The 21059-nt window shown below is 43.4% G+C and overlaps 1 protein-coding gene across 6 annotated transcripts in view; it reads right to left on the reverse strand.

The window, feature by feature from the left end:
- The window catches only part of TSPAN4 (tetraspanin 4), a 504081-nt gene that overhangs the window by 443552 nt on the left and 39470 nt on the right, over window positions 1-21059 (reverse strand). The window contains exon 2 of one of the 6 annotated variants that reach the window (XM_081922513.1): window positions 4590-4643. The exons of the other annotated variants lie outside the window; for them this stretch is intronic. The gene's annotated coding sequence lies outside the window, so the exon portion shown is untranslated. The remainder of the gene's footprint in view (window positions 1-4589; window positions 4644-21059) is intronic. 6 annotated transcript variants of the gene reach the window in all.

A 21059-nucleotide genomic window follows, 5' to 3' on the forward strand; every position in this document is an offset into this window, starting at 1 on the left:
AACTATTACACAGGACATCTGTGATCAGGTCAGGTCTCTGTTTCATTAAAACATAGCACTCACTTAAAGTTCTTTACGGGATTCTGTGCAGGTACACACACCAGTCTGCCCTGGGGAAGCTGTCAGGAGAGCACAGCCAGGGCCCTCCCCCTGACTTCCTGTCCAGCCCTTTCTAGGTCTTGTGCCCTTCCACTAAGTTCTGTTACTCACAATGCAGTCTCCCAACTTAAAAAATAAAATAAAATCCTGAAATACAACTGAGGGGAGATGATGCTAATTTGTTCAGCACAATAGCAGAGTGTGTGTACTTAAACCCTTTCCCTTGGGCAATCTTTCCAGTCACACAATTGCATGCACACACACATGGGCCAGGGGAGGGGAGGTTCATATATATGTAATTGTCCTCTGTTGGGCAAACAGCAGGTTGTGTTTCCACACACTATTTTATTTATTTATGTAAGTTATATACTGCTTACAATAAAAAATAATTTCTAAACAGTTTAAATAGTTTGCATAAAAAATAGGAGGAAATCAGTATCAAATCTATATAAACAAACATTCAAATAAGATTTTTTTTTAGAGCTAACTAGAAACAGTAAAACTATATTACCATACAAATAAAACTGAGCAGTACACAAAAGTGGGTAGGGGAGAGGAAGACTTTAACTTAACAGAAATTCAGTTGTGCATTGTTTGGCCCAAAGTAGTTAAGGATGCCAAGAAGAATGCCTCTGCTTATTCCAGTTAACTGGAGAGCGAATTGGTCTCCAACATTCTAGAACATTAGCATGATCGGCTTGGAGGCTGATTAATCAGTTGGGATTTAAATTGCAGTTCTGAATATCAAATCATTCTCCAGGAAGATGGGGGGAAATTGCTACTGCAATTAGGCTTGCCATCTGGCCATCTCCATCCATTTGGATGGGACATGGTAATTCACATGTTTTGGAGCGTCAAAACCAACATAAAGGGGAAACGGGGGTGAATTGATGCTCTCTGAAAACCATGTTTATTCTTATGCAGGTTTGAGGGTTCTCTTTCCATTAGCTAGGTCCTGGTGTATCAAAGCAATCCAAACAATCTATGGCTTCACAGGAACAAGAAGTGGGCTCTTGGGAGTCGACTCCTATGCATTCCTGCAGTGTATAACAGGCTGTCGCTGGCAGAGAAATGCACACAAAGATCTTGGGATGTGGATAATTTTTTTTCCACATAATATGAGTAGACTAAAATTTCATCAGAAAACCCAGTGCCAGCACCACTGTCACCCTTGTAGTGCAGGAAAAGCACACAGAGCCCAAAGAGGAAGCAGAAAGAATACCCTCCTTTAGCTCTATGTACTTTTCCTGAGAGAAAAAGATAATCACCCTCACCACCTCATTATGGAAGGGGACAGGGAGTGGGGGGGGGAATCTTCGAGGCTTTGTGGGTGTTAGGACAAGTTATTGAGGGCACCACATTGATGACCCCTGCTGTAATTTGTCAATGTTCACATCAGCTCAGAAATCATGCAGCAGCTCTTGGCTCAGAAGGATTCACAACGACAGAAAGCAAGGATCTTTCTCTAGAAAACTGCCCAAGGCCAGCCTGAATGTCTGCTAAGTTCCAAGATAAGAGCAAGCAGCCCATTTCTTTTGCATTTCTGCTGGGTAAGTCAGAAGCCACGCTGATGCCAGACCATGCATTTTTCCATCTCCCAGTGCAACGCGTTAAGTTAAAATAACTTTTGTCCTAAACAAACAAATCAGCTTTCTCAGAGACTTTATTTGGAAACAGTTTACACCTGAAATTGCCTTGTTTGATTAGAGATCATGAAGATTTTCACCTACCACCTTCTGTTTGAACAATAAGACAGACATCCCTATAAACAACATCCTTGCCTGTTCATTCTCCTAGAGACTAAGATTAGATGCCAATTTAGATAAGAACATCAGAAGACTGACACTGTAATTTTGGCCTGCTGAGATATTTTACTACTTCTAAGGGATTACCTACTCTGCACTTCTCAATTCGGTTTTTAAAAGATAACTTAACGCCTTTGCCCTTTTTAAGTTCCTTGGCCTGTGTGCCATCTTGCACTTACTTGTCTGTTTCACAATGGAATAAGTTATCAGTCTCAGAAAGCCAGGCCCCAACAAGCTCATTCACAAAGGTGACCTCCACCAACAGAAAAAAAGTCAAAAAATGTAGCTGTGGGGGAAAACGTTGCTTCCTTCAGCCGAGACATATTTCAGAAGGAAAGCTTGTGTGATGCTAAATTCCAGTACTGTGCATATACAAAGGCCAATATATCCATTTCTTGCACTAGTACTGAAGAACTGGTTATTTAATACCAACAGTCCAATTATTGTCTCCCATTTTCAGGAATGACTTCCCCCCTTTTTTTTCTATCAGTATGGTGCTTTCCTTACTTAACCTTTAGCAAATATTTTGAGGTCGACTTTAAAACCAATGCACAGTGGTACCTCAGGTTACAGATGCTTCAGGTTACAGACTCCGCTAACCCAGAAATAGTACCTCGGGTTAAGAACTTTGCTTCAGGTTGAGAACAGAAATTGCGCAGTGGTGTGGCGGCGGCAGGAGGCCCCATTAGCTAAAGTGGTACTTCAGGTTAAGAACAGACCTCCAGAACAAATTAAGTTCTTAACCTGAGCTTCCACTGTATAGTTTGCACGAAGAACTGCCATTCTTGAGGTTTCATGGCTCTCCCCTACATTTGTTAAGGGGGCTGGGTTGCATCTTGATTCTTGCCCATCGTCTTCTGTTACACGCTGAACTTGGGGAAGCTCATTTTCTGCTATTAAGTTTATCAATCTGTTATAGGGCATTCTTAAGCAACTTTCTAATATGTATTTCTCCAAAGGAACCAAAGCTCTTCCTTACTTTTAAATCACGTGATCAGACACAGGATGTGGCTATAGAGTATCACAGAATTGTGGAGTTGGAAGGGACCACAAAATTCATCTTGTCCAACTTCCTGCAACCAGTGCTCTTTTTTATTATTTAGGAAAAAAGGTGCTGGTACTCACCATGAAGTTGTGAGTAAGTGCCACTCTTTTAACATTTGGGATGGGGGAGGAGGAAAGTGCCAGTACTGCACACCCTTGAGAACCCCCAGAAAAAGCACTACCTGCAATTCAGGAATCTTTTGCCCAACATTGGGCTCAAACCCACAACCCTAAGATTGAGACTCTCATGCTCTACCAACTGAGCTACATCAAGAAAAATCAAGCCATAAAAGGCCAGAGCAGCAATTTATTTCTATCCCTGCCCTCTATAAAAACTGTCAATCCAGAGGGTAAATGTTGCTGATTATTTGGAGAGCTGCAGCTATTTTTATTATTATTTCTGGACTTATGTTCAGGCCACTGCACATTTGCAGAATACAGCAGTCTTAAATTTCCATCTCTCTTCCCCCCCAAAAAGCATTACAGGTTACCAGTGGGCAGCAAAGCACACAGGCATTGATCAAAACACCACAGAAAGGAATCCTATCACAATCACACAATGAAGGATGCATGACCAAAGTTTTTGAATTTTGCCCCCAGGTACTATAAAAGCTCTGGATTGTATCCAATTGTGTCAGTAGGCTCATGGAAAGCTCTTTGATCCAGCAAAGGTTTCCATGAGCAGAAAGGGGAGGGAGAAGAAGCCATTTTTTTGCTGAGTCTCTCTTCTCTCTGCAGCCCCAAAATCTGCTTTACAGAACAGCAGGCTGCAATGATATGGAAAGTGGCACAGCGGGGCTGTGGGAGAAAAGAGAAATTGGCAAATATCACTTCCCTTCCCCTTCCATTCACAGAAATATCTGCTGAAGCAAAGAGCCTTGCACAAGCACAGGGACACAAATGGATGCAACCTCGTATCTGGTTGCATGTGCCAACGTTTTAATAATTAAAAGTGTCCAATTAACATCTGGACTGCAGGTATACAATTTGACTTAAATGACCAGTTTGGCTCACAAACTCCATCTGAGCAAAGTCATGTACAGTCTCGGCAGGAATCCAGCTTCCACATAGAAATCAGAACAGCTGATGTCAACTCATGATGGCAGTCATGACATTGGGGACAAGAGGAAGCCTTTCCCATAAAAACACACACACTGGGAACCAAAGTCAGAGCACAGCAGATAACAATGCTTGGGCCAGGGGGGTCAGAGCTGCTACAAGCATATAGTCATTCCTTCAGGCAGCCAGTTCTGTGAAACTGGTAGAGCTGCCCTCCTTTCTTGACCATGTCAGTGGCCTTGGGGGTCAGATGAAAGAGCAATCACTTCCCCTGACCAGGTGCAGGAATGGAGAAGCTAATTATGTCCACATCTGAAGGACAGCACTGCTGCTACCACACAGTTCTTCCCACAAGCATCTGGTGGGTTTCAATCAAGAACGGTTAGGGATGTGTTCCAAGCGTACAAAAAATAAATAAACGTGTCCCTATTTTTATCTATTAAACGATAGAAGAGATTTTATTATTGATTGACAGGCAACACATGAAATATCATAGGAAACACTGTATGGCATGATTAATCACAATCTGACTTTATTTTCCAATCTCATGCCAAGACGATAAAATAGAAAACCGTTACTCACCTTCGCCAGACCTTTTAGCAATGTCCTCCCACGTCACACTCCAGATAAGCATTTCTGAAATGGCACATGGAATGCAATTTTGCAGGAAAGTGCAGAAAACTGACCACCATCCTAAAGCAAGGTGGTTGACTTATGTTGCCTTTTTTTAAAAAAATGACTGGCCTTGCTTCCATGCTTTCAGCAGCAGCCTCTGACACACAGAAATTAAGCTGTTACATTTCCCCCACCCCACCCCATTACTTTATTGCCGTGCCAGAAAAGGCAGCACCAGGGCCAGTGAAACCTATTAGCAATTCTGCCCCCTGAGTTTTCCTACGTGCCCTTTCTACTTCCCAGGGCAGCAGTTCTGACAAGTTACTTGCCCAGGAACAATCATTCCTCACCTGAGCAAGTGGCTTGACTGCAAAATTGAGAGAGTAGCCAGACTTTCACATTACTTTATTTTGCCATCTCATTTTGCATCCTATAAGCACTGAATTTGGTGGGAAGGCAATTAGGGTATTTTAAATACCTCATACCAGAAAACATAGATTATTTCCCCTGATCTCAAATCTTTTGTCCCTTTTCTTTTTTTTTAATCCACCTTTGCTTCAGGGCTCCATGCCTCATATTTCTTACCCTCGCAACTCATGCCTCGAGTCAGATGAGATACAATAAATCTTAAGAGTTTGATGAAATTTTAGATCATATCTTCATGTAATAGATTTTCCATGTAAGCAAGGATTTTCAGCAGATCTTTCAAGTGAAAATCCTTAAGCCAGGCAGTTTTAAAATGTTATTAAAATGAGAAATGTACCTCTGCAGGAGCTGAATGCAAGGGAAATAAAATTCATTTTTGTAGTGCATATAGATCTATCCGTTTTTTAAGAACTGCAGTAGAAACAACAGTTCCAAATACTAAACAGTAACCGTGGCTGATAACATGTTTGTTGAATGAGACAAAACCTTTCTTCCTAGAATCCCTGATTGACATATGAGATAATGAACGACTGATTAAAATGATAGTGGTTATTTTACACTTTTTATCTTGTGCATTATAGTAGCAACTCTCACAAGCTACCTGGCTAATTGGCACAACCTGCAGTCCTATAGATGCGTACTGAGAAACAATTTCCATCATCTTCACTGAGGCAGCTCTACATTAGGGGATGGGTGCAGATCAGCAGTACCACATCTGCTTTAAATGCAGAAGGTCCCAGGAGAAACTGAGGATTAGGTGTAACTGGGAATGTCCCCAGTCTGAAATCCCGGAGAGACACTTCTAGTCAGAGTATTAGGCTACAACCAGATATGCAAAAGCCAGAGTTTTATACGCACTCACCTCCATCCAGGGAAGCAAGAGGCACCATTGCAGTTCAAAGATACGTTACAGCAAAGCAAAAGCACTCAAGGAGAAAGGAAATCAGGGTGAACTAGACAAATGGCCTAGACAGAATCCCCAAGAGCCAGACAGAGGGGTCTGAAGGAGCACATTTGCCCCCACCCCAGTCGAAACAAAGATACTTTCTGCTTTCAAAGCAATGATTCTTCTCATAATTGTCTACCTTCTCCCACCTACTTTAGACACAGAAGTAAAAACAAAAAAAGACATTTTAAAACAGGAGCAAAAACATCAAAGTGCATACCAGATTACAATCATAACACCTCGAGTCTTGTTTTCATAATACTATAATGAGTTTGGGGTGCTAAACTGGGTGCCAGATCCTTCTAATCCCTGGATACAGCAAGTGTTAGAATTTAATTATTGGAATAGCCAAGCTAGCCTCTTGGTGAGGTGATCACCTGGGTGATGAGCCATTAAGGGGGATTAAGGGGCTCAGTATGAGACAGCAAATGGGTGGGGGCCCCTCCCTCAACAGAAAAAGCCAGAGTCTGGAGTAGAGTTTTTTGCAGTGATGTAACCTAGAAGTAAAGCAGCAAACTGGAGAGAGAGTCATAGCAGCCCTTGAGAGCAGTGTTTAATTTCTGCTTGAATCCAAGGCAGCGGCTATGGGAAAAACCATACACCTTTGGGGTGTTGATGCTGTGAACCCCTCTATCGTAGGCTCAGGTTGTATATATGTGTAAATATATCGTAAAGACACCACAGTCTCCACTGCGCCTCTTTCCTAAAAAGGAAACACGATCCCTGGGTAAGCATCTGGAACCCCTGGAATCTCACACCACTCGGAGACTGGTGTGGTGTGCAAGAACATCAACAATGTTAAGTGCCCACAGCCAAAACACAGCAAAGACAGCATTTGCATTGCTTTGAACAGAAAGAAAAGTGTGATGTGTTGGCTTTCTTAAATCAATTCCTCAGACCACTAGCCAGGTAAAATTGCCAACAAGAAAGGAAGAAAAACAAATGGGAGCAAAAGTAACTCTTTTTCCTTTCACAGGTTCATCTTCTATTCAACAGATATTTCAGCAAAAGATCACCTGCAAATTTACAGCTGCCCCCACAAAATTGATAAATCCCCCTTTTAACCCATAACCTTTACACCACAATCAAAATCATAAGCTGCACAAGACTCAGCTACTGAAGTTAGAATCTGGAAGCATCTTATGGAGTAGGACTTCCCAGATCAACCATATTGAGTTAATGTTTAAGCAGGTAAAAAGGCATCCTAACCAACCAGATCACCTCCAGGTACTATGTCAGTATCTGGTCTTGCCTAGCATATCTACTCAAAATGAGGATAGTCTTCCAAAAAAGATCTACTAACCACACTCACAGATAATCTCCTGTTCTGGAAACTGTGTGTTCCATCATGCCTGAGTGAATACACCCAGAGAGAGTCACACACAGGCACTCAAGCATACAGGCAAGCTTGAAACCTGTCTCAGCGCAGAGCATTCAGAGAACATGCAGTCAAGTTGTTCTTCAAGTTCAATGGGCAACCACTGTTCTAAGTTCTAGGCTGGTAAGTCACATTTGTGGGAAGGGTTCTGGCCTCTCCCCTTTATGATAATTTCTGCCAAGTCTCAATTCACAGCCTGTGGAGTTTTCTGTCTGGCAAGGAAGTTGGGCAACTCCAATAGCCATTTCCAAGACAGTTTTTAATGTTGTATTTTAAGTTGTTGTAACCCTCCCTGGAACTTAGAGTGAAGGGCAGGAAATAAATAAAACAATAAATAAATAAAAATAATAAATGATGCAGTAGCCTCACTTTCCAACGTGCAAAAAAGAGGTAACAACATTTTCCCTGTCACTGGCTGCTCAGTCACCTGCCAATCACCTGGGTCAAGAGCCCTTAAAAGTGGAATGTTGCCATCATTGTTTTGTCCCTCACTATCCCTTATTATTCATCTGACTGTCCAGGATGCTACTCATGAGGAGACCCAAAGCCTATTTATAAGTAGTTGCCTAAGGATAGATAAACATTTCAAGCCTGTTGCCTTTCATGCACCATTCTGCCTTTCATATTGACTCTCTTAAACCTTATTCTTAATAAAACTCTCTTAAAACTGGCTGCTAGGATTTGACGTGTGTTCTTCCCACTCTGTCTAGATCCCTTTGCTACACATTCATGTCTAGCGAGAACTGGAGGAAACCAGAGTACCCCGCTCCTTGGGCTGAATCCTTCATCATCTCTCTAACCAACATTAATTACTTAATTACTTATAGCCTTGAGAGTTGCCCTCAGAGGAAAAAGAAGGATTGGTGGCAGCATTCTTCACTTTTAGACAGGGGAGGTACTTCTGTTCCAAGAAAGCTCTCAGGCTCCCTGAAGTTCAGAGAACACTCTCAATATCTTCATTGGGGGCTGACAGGGCTTCCTACTCAAAGCATTAAAACTTCACACACACAAAAACAACACCCTTAATTCATTCCTGGTTCTTATGCAACACTTTATGACTAAGAATATTAACATAATATAAACTCTAATTCAGCAAGAAGTTTAAGCTCAGTTTTATTACAGGCTTGTGATCCTTTTCTTTCAGAATTGCTGGTCTCATGGGGACTGAAGGGAAGGAGCCTTGGCAAGCCATGGGGCACTGCATATGTGAATGGCCTTGCGGAAGCAATTCACAAGTCAAGGCAGTGCACGTACAAGAATCAAACAGAGCTTTAATTAATTAATTGATTAATTAATTAACAAAACACCCTCCAATGCTCACAACTGTGAAGACAGCTTTGGAACTGTGTGAGAAACAACATCACTGCCAGGTAGTTAGCTTCTTTGGTAGCATTATTGAAAGCTTTTAAACTGCACTCTGTTCTCAGGAAGGAAGGAAGGCCCATCCCACAAGGAGTCTGCTGTCGGTTGACTCACCAGCCATTGCCCACTCTCCGCTTAATCAACATCCATTGTTCACTCCCTACTCCCAGGGGACTAAACCGAATTTGAGCCACAGCTCCTGACCTCATTGGCTTCTTTCAGCCTCTGGGAAGAACTAGCCAGGCATTTAGAGCAACCCAGCATGGGGAGCCCAATCTCTGAGCTACAGGGAGCCCCAGCTGGCAAAGTGTCAAGACAAATTTGGCAGCAGGACAAGGAGAACCACTCTGCCCTTGAAGTAACTTAAACTACGAAAACAATTATGCAGGTAAAATGCCAGCAGGAGTGTGGGGACCTCTGAGTGACCACATTTGGAATACTGTGTACTGTTCTGGTCACCACACCTCAAAAAGGATATTATAGAGTTGGGAAAGATTCAGAAAAGAGCAACCAAAATGATCAAGGGGGTGGAACAATCCATCTAGAGGGAATGTTTGCAGCATTTGGAGCATCTTAGTTTATCAAAAAGGTAAGCTAAGCACAAGAGTTTATACAATTATACATGGCATGGCGAAAGGAGAGAAAGTTCTTCTCCCTCTCTCAGAACACTAGAACTTGTGGAAATCCAATGCAGCCAAATGCAGGAAGATTCAAGACACATAAAAGAAAAAACTTCTTCATGCAGCACATAGTTAAGCTGTGGAGCAAAGCCCCCACAGGAAGCAGTGATGGCCACCAACCTAGATGGCTTTAAAAGAGGATGAGACAAGGCTGTCAATGGCTACTAGTAGCCATGATGGCCATGTTCTACCTCCACTCTCCGAGGCCTCTGAATACCAGTTGCTGGAAACTGCAGAAGGGAAGAGTACTGTCACGCTCATGTACTGCTTGCATCCTTCCCACAAGATGTTGGGCTGAATGGGCCACTGGTCTGGTCCAGCAGGCTCTCCTTATCCTTTTATGTCAGAGTAGGTGAAGGAAGCTGAAGGAGACAGAGCAGGACTTCCAGTGACAATAAGCAGGGCTTCCTTGTTCCTTTCTAGGTTTTACACAATTGAAAACATCTGCAAGTTTTTCTTAACTCATGTCATTTTAACAGGTAACCAGACTTTGCTGTTAAGCCACCTTTTCAAGTCCCCAAGTGCTCAGTTTTGTCATTACTACTTATCAACATTCTCATTACTCAGAGTCCAGTGTATGCAAGGCCCTTTTTAAATCCTTGGTGGACTGGAAATGCAGAAACATTTCTGTAGAACTTATCTGATCTTGCTCTTTGTCACACCCTGAAGACACCAATGCCATCCATTCTGAGTGCTAGCATTATTTTGAACAGCAGCAGCACCTATACTCTCATGGTAACAGCACACAGTTTTCATCTTGTAAGTGACAAAACTCCATGGTCAGTTGCACATAATGCATTCAAAAGCTGTTTTTCAGAGGAGCTTCTGCAAGAAGATCACAGCTATAAAGCTAGCTAGCATTATAGCTTTGGTACTACCAATCTCATGCCTTCTGCTGCCAATAAAACCACAACCTTCCACAGAAGAACATGGCTACCTGCATTCCTGTTTATGTTTGGCAGCAGAGAGAGCACAACGAGTGCCCACAGTCAGGCAGATGAGCCGGAGGAAGGAAATCCAATGAAACCAGTGGTGAAAGATGAGTAAAGGAAAACAAAATGTGACAAAGGAAAAGCATTATTTGACTGCAGAATTGTTTTCCTCAAGATATCAACACCTCCTCCTTCTGCTGAGCCTCTGCACTTTTTTGGGGAGAAGGCAGACCATGCAAGCAATTTCTTCCAAAACAGCTTTGTGATCAAATGCTGATAAGACATGCTCCTCTCAGGCAGAAATTGCACTTTGCATCCAGCTGGTGTGCCAGTTTCCATCATCGGTGGTATATGGAGAAAATGATGCGGTCAGCACCAGGTTCACGCAAATAAACAAAAGAGGCAGACCACACAGTTGACTCTACAAATGATATCCGAGATGTGAGCAAGCCTCTAATAGTAACTTACATAAACCAAATTATATCCTTTGATGAAGAACTCCTCTGGCTCAAACTAACACACCAGAATAAATCACAGACACAGACACATGTATGCACGACTTCTTCTATTTTGGTACCTCTGTGGTTTGCCACTTTTGTGAGCTGATGTCTTTCCCTGCTCCCCACCCACCTAGAACAGTGCCCTATTCAACTACTTTTGTTTCTTTAGCCCGATTTGGTCAAAGAGTATCCTTCAGCGGGCGAGAGAACTACAGACTACCATTTATTATAAGAACAAGCAGCAACCAAGTGTTTTTAACTACTCAGCCAGCACTATGTATCTTCATGCTTCCCCTAGCAAGCACATATTCCCAGAGCCATACTACATCACCTCCACTGCAGCGTCAGTGTGACAGGCCATACACCTCTTTTGTCACCCTTAAGGGAAAAGCAGCATCTGTGCCAATTTGCCTCCTGAATGCTGAGAAGCTGCAACTATTCCTGGCTTCCTCACTTCCTTCCTCCTCAAGGAGCAAACGGGGCAGGGCCCGGTGTGCCAGCACATCAGTTGCTAACTGGCAGGTTATCAGCATTTATTGTGGTGGGGAGGGAGAGTTTCTAGTTTTTTTTAAGATTATAGAGGAAACATGTAGGGAGTGCCTGGTGAAAAAGAGAAAAAGCCAGAGAACTGAGAAGGGATTCTTGTGACCAGGATGCATGCTATCAGTGCCATGCAGAGGCCCATTCCACACCCACACACCATTAAAAAAAATAATTATGTAAAGTAAGCAGGTATAAGTAGATTTATAGAATTTACTCAAGGGCTGGATTTGGGATTCCAACTTCCCCTGAAGCGGTGATTCTCTTTGCTGCAGAGATTCAAAGGAAGTTCCCATGGGCAACAGGAGACCTGGCCAATGGAAGTCAACACTTGACATCTCTGTGAAGGTTTGTCTTTCTTTTTCAGGCTGCCCCAAGACAAGAACCCCTGTGCAAAACAAAAATGATGCCAGAAAAGCATGGCGGGATGAGGGATCCGTTTCCTTTTGACAACTCCCCTTACATCTCACAGGGCAACAGTACAAAGAAGACACCTGTCGTTCGGCAGGATAGGGAGAAAGAAACAACAAAGCCAGCCACCTTTGGCTTTGTAGAAAAGTGCAGCAAGCCCAAAGTGAGTCAGAGAAAGGGCTGTGCTCAGAATTCCTTTCCAGAAGCACAATACAGATTCAGATACTCGGAGCAAGCACACAAGAAAGAAAAATCCAGAGTTACTGAGTGACAGAGACCTAATTCTAGATGAGAGAAATCCGTCGTTATAACTGTGCTCTCTCCTCCATACACATTTGACCCAGGCCAATAATGACATCTAAACCAGTGCCCTACAACTATCAGCCTCAACCAGCACAGCTGTGCTGGGCCTAAGTCTTTCTTATGGGTGTCTCCAAGCTTTTAATGGGCTCCCGGGCAGCTTGCCTGCTTGCCACAGGTCATATTAGAGAGACAAGACTTGCTGCTTCTGATCTTTTTGAGCCACTCCAGAATGAGAGCACATCTCAGACCCCCTGTACTGTTGCACAACACTCTAAAGGCAAGCAGTATTTAGTATTTTACATAAAACATTGATATCCTGCTCCTCAGCTGCAAAAGGCCCACAGAGCGGTTTATCAAATGTCAAATGATAAAACCGAACCCCTGCCTTTGGGCTTAGTCACCTAAAAAAACACACCACAAAAGGAGCTGGGAGAGAGGTAATGAAAAGCGAACTCAGAGACCATTTCTTAGTTACAGATTTTTTTACAATGATCAACTGGAATGGAAAAAAATCAAAGAGGGAAGGAGCCAATTTCAGCAGAGCCAATGGAGAGATGGAGAGGAATGGAAAGCTCACCTTACTCTCTCTCCTATAGCCTACTGGCGGCGGCTGTAAATGACAGGTGAGGCAGAAGCCTGAGGAAGCTGGGGAAGTCCTGCTGTGTGGGACCAGGATACCCAGAAGATAAAAAATGGCAGCACTGATCACCCATAGGCACCTTAACACATTGTGGCACCAGCAAGCGCCAACCCTGTACACCGCCTGAGAATGAATGCCAACATTAACAGCTACAAACATAGCATTTCCCTCACCAGTTCAAATGGATTAAGAGATGGAAATATAACAGCTGGGGGAAGGTGAAAGACATGAGAAATGTTGCTTTAAAAAGAAGATCTGTCACCTGTATTAAAAGATCTAGGTTGTACTTTTGCATCACTGATTGCAGGAGGCTGAATGTAAGCAAACAAGTGTTGAGGAGTAAAAGTCTTTGGCTGCAGATAGAGGGAAAACAAACACCCACAGCTATTTAATCTCAGCAAGTACAGAAAAGTCAGACAACCCAACTGGGAACCAAAGCATCCAAGGGGAGGGGAAAGAGAGAAGAAATGAAGAACAACCTGCCATGACAGTTGTGGGGCCAAGAGAATCTTGACTTAACAGATAAGATGCCCTGCAGCTCAGAAAGATCCCTCCAGAGACATCAAATCAGCAAACCTGGGGAGAATGTCTTCATCTCTTGTCTCCAGAAAAGCTAATGGCAAATTAAAATTTGATCACCATTAAGCAGCCATAACTGTATGAAATCACAAGACGTCTCAATCTGATATATAAACAGAAATAGATGAGGGTAGCTTGCACCACTACAGTCCCTTAACCCACCACTGCTGGCCACATGCCCAATGAGGTATATCTGTGCATATTTTTCACACATGTTTTGCAGCTAGGATCTCTGACATGTTACAACTACTACGTATTCAATAATTCATATGTTAGATGCTATTGCACAACTTACGCTTTGTGGGAAGGGCCACAGCACATGCTCTGCATGCAGAAGGTCCCAGATCCCTTTGGCATCTCCAGGTAGGGCTGGGGGAAAACCTCTTCTTGAAACCCTGGAGAGTCACTGCCAGCCAGTGCAGACAATATTGAACTACATGGACCAATGGCCTGCTCTCTATGTTCCTAATTCTTAGGATGCTGTACCTGTGCAAAATCATGGAACATTTTCCAGGTGGCCATGTCACGTTATACCCTTAATAGTAGCATTGCTAGTCTAGTCCACTTGGTAAATCGCTGCAGTAGAAGGGCTTGCTGTGTGGTTTCAGCTGCCATGTGTGGAACAATTTAGAGATACCTCCTCACAGGGTCCATGATCTCAAAACAATTGGGTAAAGAAAATCTCATCACCAGTCCTTGCTGCAAAAAGACCAAGCTCAAGAAGATGAAGTGCCAGGCACAAGAGCATTTGTTTACCAGGGTTAAATCAAAACAAGCCACTGTCATTTATTGAAGTAGCCACTGAACACCATACATTAGGAGAAAGCAGCTCCACTCAGGAGTTCATTTAGAACAAAGATATTTCCTCTCCCCTGCATACATTAGAGAAGACAGATTTACTTGGGAGCTCATTTAGAACAAAGAATGTTTTCTTTTCTCTAGCCTGCGGTGGTGCATTAACACTCTCTTTGGAACTACTTTCCTTTGTCAAGACAACCACCATTTAAACTTAAATGGAAATGTCATTTAAACATTGACAACTTAGAGAGAGTGGGAACTTGGAGATGCCTACCACAGGTCTCACAGATGCCTGCTTTAGAAGCAATAACAGTTGACACCCAGCTCCGAACTTTCTTGCACAACAACTGGGATGGCATCATTATGCAAGAAGAAAACCACCTCCAACAACATCAGTCAAGGGCTTAACTAGGACATCCACCCTCCCCAGAGCCCAGAGACCAAGAAAAGTGAATCTGATGCAGTTTCATCTCTGGACTTAAGCAGCTCAGGATCTGCTCAGGGCTTGGATGGGATAATGCCTAGAAGTCCTTCGCTCCAAGCTTACTGGCAGAACACAAACATAACAAAGAAATGAGTAAGATAGAAATTATCAGAGTGGAGGCCTTCCATAGGAAGTGGCGGAATAGGCTGCAAAAGTTAATGAAGAAGTGTTAAGGAAGGAAATTTTGTCATAAACCTCACTTTGCCTCATGGGTGAGCCAGCCCTGCTTCAGTAGGATTTTTTTGTGGGGTGGTAAAATATCAAAACCAGTAAGTTTATAGCAGCTTTATTGATTCATCAATTCCATCCTATAAACCTATAGGACAGTTTATATTTTTATGCCTTAAGAGGCTCCGCGGTTTTTAAAATTGAAGGCATACCAACAACTGTCCCTTATTTGGCATCTCTAAGCAAATTCTTTTAAAGAAAGGATGGCCCCAGCATACCCAGAAATGGTCCCTCTATGGCAGGGATTGCAGACCTGTGGGATTGTTAATTGACAACTGACATCAGTCCCAGCCAACATAGCCAATTGTGAGGGAAGATAAGAGTTGTAGCTCAACATCTGGAGGGCACCAAGTTGGGTAAGTGCTGAGCTAGGGTCTTGGGCTTCCTCGGGTTTTGCACATATGTGGGACAGACACACTTAAAACTGCTTTGCCCTTAGAAGTGACTAGAGGTGTGCAAATTGAAAAGGAGGAGGAGAGAGATACTTGTGTGTATTACCCCAAGTGTGTAAGTGCTGTTCTCATTTCTCTCTGACGGAGACCAGATTTTGAAAGGGACAGTAAGTTGGGGATGGCAGACAAGCCAATTTCCCCTGCCTTCTCCAGCTCAGATGACAATCTGAGCCTGGAAAGAATTTGGGGGTGGGGGAAGTGTATTGTAATGTTCACTTCATTGAGGCTTTCATTCTGAGCTCCCAAACTTCATACCAAAGCCCACACCTTGTAAGCTCTACCGATGGCCACTCAGGTTGACAAGCAGGATCTGTGCTAATAATGCAAGAAGACAAGTCCACATAGGATTCCTCTGTATCTTGTCATTTCTCCCTTAAAATAAAATAAAATCCCCCCGCTCCAGTTTCATCATTCAAAATGGGAGCGCAAGAAACTGGGAACTGGCACCAGTGCAAATACCCCTTAAGTTAATTTCTGAACACTTTCAAAAGAACCACACTGGCAAGTTTGTTTGGTCCCTGCCCATACTAAGCTTTTATGGTGGAATTATAAAGCTTGCATCTCTTGAGGGCTGTCAGTCTAATGCCTTTGAAACACTCAATTAGTTTACAATTGAAGAAAGCAGAAAATGAAATAATAGACCGGGGAAACTTTAGAATAAAGCTGGTACTTTGCCATCTCTGAGAAAATATGTGGGACAGACCATGAACAGCTCAACAAAAGACGCAGAAAGTAAATCTTTCATACTTGAAGCTCCCAAATGACATCTTTGGAGATCACAGCCAACAAATATTATTTCTATTAAAAAAAACTTTCAAGAAAATGTCTAAATGGAAACAGCTTTGCAAAATAGCTTCCCTATGCTGTATGTACACGTACACACACACACACACACAGCACATTTTAGAAGCATAACCATCTCCCATTCACATGTGTCTTTGTTCCAGAAATCAGATCACATCACCCAACTTATAGATTATTGGAGCAGACCCTGCTTTAAGCAATCAGGTGATAAGCCATTACTCATAGCCTCAACTCTTTACTTAAAGAAAACCAGTGTATTACAGGAAATACTGTATCGTAGGGTCCACCAACCTTTTGGGACCAGTAGGCACATTTGGAAATCTGAGGAAGTGTCATCAGCGCCAGGAACAAAATAGCCAACATGGGAGTGTAGTATAATGGCTGCCATGTGTAAAGAGACAGTAGCTCTTAAATGGTCAGGCATACCCCCTGTGTGTAGAATCATAGAACTGCAGAGTTGGAATGACACCTACATCAGCCACTGCCATGTCTGCTCAGAAAGAGAAGCTATTTGCATGTCTCCTCAGGTGGTAGGGTGACTGTAGTAAAGTTAGGATTATTTAGAAATTATTCTTTGGTCAAGCAAAAGGGAGTGAAGCCTTATGGGAACTCCATCAGTCCTAAAGGACCCTGGGAAAGGAGTTGTGTCTCTTTAAACTCCAGACTAACTGGCTCCGTGGAGTGAAAGGTTTATTGGAATAGAGGAAGCCTTGATTTAATGAAAGAACTAACACCTGAGTCTGATGGTGTAAACATCCCCCCCCCCCCCGCAATGATGCTATCTGTCCTTGAAATTGCTTGGGAATGTGTATCTGGCTAATTTCCACGGAAGGGAGGAAACCCTTTGATTTAAAGTTTGGATTCCAAATTGGCCCAGCTGTCAAGAGGTAAATTGATTGACCAGCAAGCCGGTCATTGGTGTATTGAAAATAATTTAAGTCTTATGATTGGCTTGAGAGTTCCGACGCCAAGTGCGAATTGTGAATAAAAGATCAGGGAAATATTTTAGATTTTGCTCTCTGCCATTGCTCTGCAATCCGCATAGATGCCGGGCTCTGATGTTCCATCCTAATAGCCGTCGTTCGTCTTTTGAAATGGAGATCTTCAAAAGCATTCAACTTGCAGATTCTTAAAGGACTTCAACTATCCTATCTTATGTTAGTCTTGTGAGTATGTAGAGTTAGCTATACTATGCAATGTCTTTATTTTCTCTTATCTGTAACGTTCAAAAGATGTGCCTGCTATCTTACCATGTTTCTTATGTTATTTTAAAATAAACCTTTTAAGAAATGAAACTGTTTTAGTTTGTGTGCCTTCCCGGGGGAATAGCTAAGTCCTAGCCTTACGCTTGGTTACGCTATACCGTAGAACTTCTTTCTGCAAGTCTGTGGATGCAGCTTGTGCAGTGGGGGACAGCCAGGATAACGGGTCGCAGCCTTCTCCCTGGGTTGTGATTCTGGCTCCCCTGGAAAAGAGGGAGTGGTGGCAGCCCTACCGGGTCGTGTTTGTTCTGTCTTTGCAAACTTAATGCGTCTGCCAACCTTGCCCTGGGCGTCCTAGTCTGGCCGGAGAGCAGAGACAGGAGAAGGGAGGGGCAAGCGGTTGGGGGCGAACATTACTACAGTGACCATCAAATCCTGGCAGTTTGGCAGGACTCAATGCAACCCCCTTCCTGATTCAGGTACAGTTTTGCATGGAATTCTCTGCTGAAATGGGGGGGGGTGCTTGATTATAGCAGTACCTCTCAATGCTGAAACGTCAAAACAACTTGCAACCAATATCACTGTGATGTCAGGGAATGATGTCCACCTGTCAGATTTGGCCCAATAGACCAGTTCTGGTAAGGATCTGGCCTGTGGAGCCAAAAAGATTCCCCCAGTCCTAGATAATGACCTTTGAGAGTCCAGGATGAGCATACGGAATAAGAAGTGGTGCACTTTTGAGTATTGTTGTTTTTTTACACCAAATTGAAGAGATGTAAGTCTACTAGGCAGTCATAAGCCTTGGCACGTCTTCATCTACATAAGCAGTGAGTGAGAGCCATGAGTCCACAAACACATCCAGGCCAAACTAGTCCTCTAGTTTATCTGTGATTATGCGTGAACCTTCCAGCCCCAGCAATATTCCACACTCTTGTTCAGCAGCCCTGTTAACAAGGGCCCCCAAAGATGTCTTCCATCCTTCCTCCACATCGTTTTAAAAGAGCATAAACCCCACTGAGGAAATACCACTGTCAAGACATTCTGAAAGACAAATAGTCGCTGATCATCTTTCCTCCCAGCTTTTTCTTTTTTTTTTAATCTGCCAACTGCGAGGCACTGAATTTCTCATGTGATCTGCCTTGAAAGCAGCTAAAAAAATAAAAAGGAAAGAGAAAAAAGAGAAGCAGAAGCCCCAGCTGAGGCCAAAAAGCCAAGAATTTCAAGGCGAACCATCAGGGAGACAGAAACATGGAGGGCAGACTTGAAATCTTCACAGTGTGACCAGAGCTTGCAATAAATAGCTTCCCAATCCACCCTTGTAGTTTTGTAGGAAAAAAGGAAACCTTGGAGGAGGGGAGGGAGACGGGGGGGGGGTGGAGACAGAGAGAGGGAGAATGTGAAGGGCCTGCCAGCACCATGAAAAATTGGACTTCCATGTCCCACAAGGTTAGGGCAATGTGCTTTTTTTAAAGTGCCTAATGGTGGAACCAAGGGCAAGGAAATGCTGCCTGCATTAAGTGCATGGAAACGAGGAAAAGATGTATGCCTTGCTGTGAGGTTCAACAGCCTCCACCCAGTGCAAGTCAAATCATTACTGCAGCCTTGCTATATTTGTGCCAGAGCAGCACCCTGGAAAGAAGCAAGCACATGACAGAAGGAAAATAAGTTGCGGTTTGTCACGAGTTATAGTTGCTTTACTGCGGCTAGAAAAACATCAAAACACAAATAAAACACAAATACAAATCCAGCAGCTGAAGAGGAGCTCCTGCACTTCCTGCATTTGGGCTACAATCCCGCACACACAATTATGCACATGAGGAAAGGGCCGTGACGTATCTACATGTGTGGAACTGCGCACCGGTTTTGGAGCGTTGGTCAGGAAGGAAGAATTACTGCAGCTCCACCCCAAGTAGAAAGTCGTTACACACACAAAAAGGCTATAAAAAGGTGCAGTCCTTCCTTCCAGATGATGTGTAGGTGGGACTATGATTACCTGCCTCCTTGCTTCTCAGTTACTGAAATTCAGTAATGATTCAAGCAAGTTATCACATACCATTGATTTACTAGCAGCCTTCAGGGCGGGTAGTTTGGTACACGAGGAAAATGTTAAGTGACCCTGCTTCCTTCTGACCATCAACGTCGCCCTAAACCTCAAGGGGGACTGGTTTGCTTTGCATCTCACATCTGATCTCTCTGTTCAGGAATACAGAGAGATGCAGAAGGACACGGGCTCAAGGTTGAGGAGCAGACACTGCTTCATATGGATTTAAAGTCCACAGGCATTAAAGGACTAGCCTCATGAATTTTTGCTATATGCATTTCTTGGGGTGAGGAACTCAAGGAACACTGAGGGCTATACTTTGTTGCATTGCCGCCACCGCGAGAGAGGCACTGCCAGGACACATCAGATACGCGGGCCTATATTCCTCTGAACTACAGCTACAGCTTTATAGATTGTGCAACTTTGCAGATGATTCCTTGCAAAGGGTGCTGCTACTGGAGTTTTCAAGGCTGTCAGCTGGGGGTGGGGAGCAGTGATGCAAGGGAGGGGCGGTGTGAAGGAGGGGCAGGAAGACCTGCTGGGCTGGCAAAAAGAGCAGGGAATGTGTGGGTCGGTCCTGTGGGTTGCTGACATGCTACATTTCAGCTGAACCCACTTGCTGAGCCTTTTTCACAAGGTTTGGGGATTAGCGCTAAAAGAAGTAAAATAAAAAAGTAAGATTATACAATTTTTTTTTATAAGAACCAAAACACCTCTTCTTAAAAAAATAGATAAATCCCCCTCTCCTTAGTACACATCTAAAGGAAGAACTTGCAACCAACTCACAAGCATGGACTTCTTTAAAAAATCCAAATTACTTTGGGGTAGTGAGCTCTTATGAATTATTTATAGATAGTGCACCCCTGACAGAAACTGTGAGCCAATTCACCTGTGTAAGCCCATCACTCAGCATCTCACATCATTTGATAAGTTGCAGCCGAATGTGTGAACTGCCTCCATGGAAAAGACTATGCTTGAGGAGGTTGCTATTAAAGCTCTGGCTGTTTCACACATGCCCAAGTCACAGAGGAATGTGCATGCATCTGTGGTGTCACTCCAAGCCTTATGCACAAACCAGGAATAACAGACCAAGTATATTCTGCCTGCTTGGCCTGGATGCAAGTTATACAGGATGGTATTATTTGCTTGTTTGTCTCAGATTGTTTAGTACTTTGCTTCAGAAGTGCAACCAGTACAAATGGCTGTCTTTCAAATGTATTCTCAGAGAGGCACAGGTTTTCTTAAGAGCAGGAAGATCGGTTCTATGCGTGAGTTTGTGTGTTTTAATAAACTTGCAAAGCACTGTAAGCTTTGTGAAGCTTGCTCTTCCAGTGAGCAATGAGAATGCACATCCTCTCTCCCTCCAGTTCCTGCTGCCATCTCTACTATGACAACGTTCCAACAGCATTTCCCATGTACTGGTGACCATCTTTCCCTCTGGGCCATAGGCGCTGACTCCATGGGGCCTGAGGGGGCCCGAGCCCCCTCAAAAATTCGTTTGGGGGGGCTCTGCCCCCCCAATAATTTAAGAAAATTATTAGTTATATTATGCTTTGTAAAATCACAAAATTATGTTGGTATTTTTTATTTTCCTTGTTTGACGATAGTTACCTTTTAAAATACATTCAGTAATGAGTTAAAACAAAGCCACTCCCGATCTAGAGAGGGGGTGGGGTTGCGGGCTCTCGACCCATCAACAATCTCGCGGGGCTGGCGTCAGCCCCGCGAGAA

This window comes from Podarcis melisellensis (genome assembly GCF_964234715.1).
Source record: "Podarcis melisellensis genome assembly, chromosome: 1".
NCBI classification, from domain to species: Eukaryota; Metazoa; Chordata; class Lepidosauria; order Squamata; family Lacertidae; genus Podarcis; species Podarcis melisellensis.